Here is a 3,962-nt window from a genome sequence, read left to right as displayed (position 1 = left end):
CACATGTCTTGCAGTGGTACTCTAATTGTATATCTCAATTGTGGCACATCCTAAAGAGTGGACTATATATAACACAATAATCAAGGGTAACAAATAAAAGCTGTTTGTTAGCAACATATTGACCACTCTAAGTTGTATATTTTGATTTATGATTATAAGTGAGTTTGAGTTAAGCTCTATTTTTCTACCTACAAAGCCCCTCATATACAGGCAACGATTTGTCAGCAACAAGTTGCCTGTATGAGGCTCTTATCAATGAACAACCAACATCTGTTGAAGGCAACATTGTGGTGATTCTTTCATTGTTGACTGCATGGAATCATTTTGTTGATTTTAGGTCAAAGTAACCACAAAGTTACCTTCAGAAGTGGATGGTGACAGAACACTGAGTCTGAGATAACCACATATATATATTTATGATTCTATATTAAAACTTACACGAATGAGATACACCACCAGATATACATCACAGGATTCACACATCAGATACACACACGTCCCAGATTCCATCCAGGAGAGGCTAGCAGGTTGCTGCAAACTAGCTTACTATGCATTAATTATTAATGGACTGGAATTTGGAGGGGTGACATACCAAATAACTTTGCTCAATATGAATTTGATATACATGTACATGTACATGACTGACCCAATGACAAAACACAGAAAGCCCATTATTTAAAGAATTAAAAAAAAACAAGATTAAATAGGATTCTAAAGAAAATTCATTAAAAATTAATGGAAACAAGGGCAAGTAGGATTCCAAACGACCAACAAAAATACAAAATGAAAATCCTACTCTCATGAGGCAAATTCTACTCTACATTGTACTTTCAATATCATTATACGGATCACCTTGCAATGTAGCAGGAATTGGGAAAGAGGGATGCTGAAGGTATGTCAGTATCTATGGGCTACACGAGACTAGTCATAGATCATACTGAATTTGCATCACTAGAGTAGGATTTTCATTTCATATTTTCATTGATCATTCAGAATCCCTTGTTTTCATTACTTTTTTATGAATTTTCTCTAGAATCCTACTTAATTTTTTTAGATATAATTTTTATGTTCTTGTTAGTGAATTTTTTCAGTTGTTATTATCATTGTTATGACTTGTGACATTACAGCATTAATGAGAGACAGCATTGAATAGAAATGCTGAAGGAATATCTACTATTCTACTAAATGGCCGTAACTTGAAAAATTAAGTCGGAATCAGCTCAAACTTTCTACACAGCATAAGTACATCAATATGCATTAGAAAATGTAATAAAAATTTGGGGTGATTTCAGAGCCATTTTTCAGAAAAAATTATGGGCTATAGCCCATGGTTTTTTCCAAAAAATGGCTTTGAATTTTTCAAATTTTTGGCGTTTTCTTAAAATGGTCGTAACTCAAAAAATTCAAGTTGGATACAGCTCAAATTTATAAGGACGTTAATAGGTATCAGAAAAATGTAATAAAAATTGGGGGTCATTCTTCAGCCATTTATTGGAAAAAACCATGGGCTATAGCCTTGGGTATTTTTTAGAATTTTGGTGTTTTCCTAAAATGGCCGTAACTTAAAAAATTAAAGTCGGAATCGGCTCAAACTTTCTACACAGCATAAGAACATCAATATGTATCAAAAAATGTAATAAAAATTTGGGGTGATTTTGAAGCAACTTTTTGTAAAAACTATGGGCTATAGCCTTGGGTATTTTTCAAATTTTTGGCATTTTCTTAAATGGCCGTAACTTGAAAAATTGGAGTCGGAATCAGCTCAAACTTTCTACAAAGTCAGGGGCGGATCTAGGGGGGGGGTTTGTGGGGTTGCAACCCCCCCAAAACATTCTAACTCAAAAAATTTTTAATGTTTTTATTGTTGCAACAGTGGTGAAAGTGCTAACCACCTTGTTTATATAGCAACATTACTGTGGTTAATGAATATAATTAACAAAGAATGAGCTCCAAAAATGGTAGAAAAGTTGATTTTCATGTGATTTTAACCACAAAATAGCGCCGAAAAGGGGGGCGTGGCCAAAATTTCGGCGCGCTTCGCGCGCCATTTTGTCTCGCAACCCCCCCATTTGCAAAATCCTGGATCCGCCCCTGAAAGTAAACCTATTATTAGAACTGTTTAGGAACCTTGTTACTAAAAATAGTATGTATAGCAGTGTATAAGTTAGGGGCCTTGTTAGTTGTTACTAAAAATAGCATCTGCATGTAGTACATGTATTATAGGCAGAACCCTAATCTTCAGTGTTGATGCAAATTAATACTGAGAACCTTGTTACTAAAAATAATCTACAAATGTATATGTACATACATGTACATGTGTAATTATAGTATAAATAGAACTAATAATTATTTTATACCTTTTTTGTTAATGTAGGCTTGGTTTAACAAGACTCCTCTTGGAAAGAAGAGAGCTAAAGCTATCAAAGAAGCAATGGGAGAGGATGATGGAGGAGGGAAGAAAGGGAAGGGAAAGGAAAAGAAGAAATAAACACAAAAATACAAAATACACGTACACTTATTATTAACTGTATTGTTATAATTATCTTTGTCTTTAATTCCAAATGTATGTAATATTTATAAGAGAGGAGTGAGTGTCATTATTATGCTGCCTATCATGATTAATGAATTCCTGCTCTGTGTGTGGGCTGGTATCAATGAATCTAATTAACTGATCACAAGATGTCCTTAGAGGACAAGTGTAGGGATGAGTTTGAGAGAGGAGATCATAAAGAAGCTGTTCGCTTACTACCATTAGTGAAGGACCAGAATAAAATTAGAAGAGGAAGGGACGGTCTACTTCATTGGTCTTCAAGGAATGGCTGGTTAGATGTTACAAAAGATCTCATCACTAAATATCACTGTGACCCACACGAAAGAGATGGTATGGATTGGACTTGTCTTCATTTGGCTGCACGAGGTAATCATGTTGATGTGATGAGATATCTCATTGATGAGTGTCACTGTGATCCAATGACTGTTGACGGGATGGGGTGGACACCTCTTCACTGGGCTGCTGATTGGAGTAAATCTGCAGCTGTTGAATATTTACTATCAACTGGTAAATGTGATCCATTGGCTAAAGACAGTAAGGGGAGAATACCAATTACACTAGCTAATAAGAGAGGTCACACTGATATTCTTTCTGTCTTTAAGAAGTTTGGTGACATAAAATCATCTCATCCAATTGATTCTTATGTTAACGTCCTCCTTGTGGGTAATCCTGGAGCTGGTAAAAGTACTCTTAGTCACGTCATCAAGAACACAGCTATTAGTTCTATTGCTCTTGGTTCCTTTAGAAATGTTGGAGGGGTAGTGGCCTGTACTGCTGGCATCATTCCTTATAAACTACAACACAGGACACTGGGTAACATCATTCTTCATGATTTTGCTGGTCATTCAGAATACTACTCCAGTCACAGTGCTGTGATTGAGAATCTGTTACAAGGTTCTGGTGGTGTGTTCCTGATAGTAGTCAATATATTAGAGAAGGAAGCAGTGAAACAGCTTCATCAGTGGGTAACAGTTGTGAGAAATGAAGCACAGAAAGCTCTTAATCAATGCCATGTAGTAATAATAGTCAGTCATGTGGATGAGATATTCACTAATCCTTTTGAAAGGAAAAGGAGAAAGGAAGAAATACAGGAGACTATTGGAAGGGAAAGGTGTGATAGTGTCTTTTTAGATTGTCGTAAGCTTGGTGGGAGTGACGTCGATTCCTTCTTTAATAAGTTATGTAGTGCCTGTGAGTCGATTCGTAGTACAAGTGGAAGGAATTTGAGTCTTTATTGTCACATGATGTATGGTCTACTAGAGGAAAGGAAAGAGAATATACTGACCCTCTCTGATGTAATGTCTGCTGGTAAGGACAATGATAATTACTTTATACCAGATAAGAGAGAAGACGTCTTGGATGTTATTCAATCGTTGCACTCAATTGGTTTGATGAGTGTTCTTAAAAGTGA

Source organism: Amphimedon queenslandica, unplaced genomic scaffold (assembly GCF_000090795.2).
Source record: "Amphimedon queenslandica unplaced genomic scaffold, v1.1 AMPQUscaffold_12234, whole genome shotgun sequence".
Classification (NCBI taxonomy): domain Eukaryota; kingdom Metazoa; phylum Porifera; class Demospongiae; order Haplosclerida; family Niphatidae; genus Amphimedon; species Amphimedon queenslandica.
The sequence above is the reverse complement of the archived record's forward strand: the minus strand, read 5'-3'. Positions refer to the sequence as shown.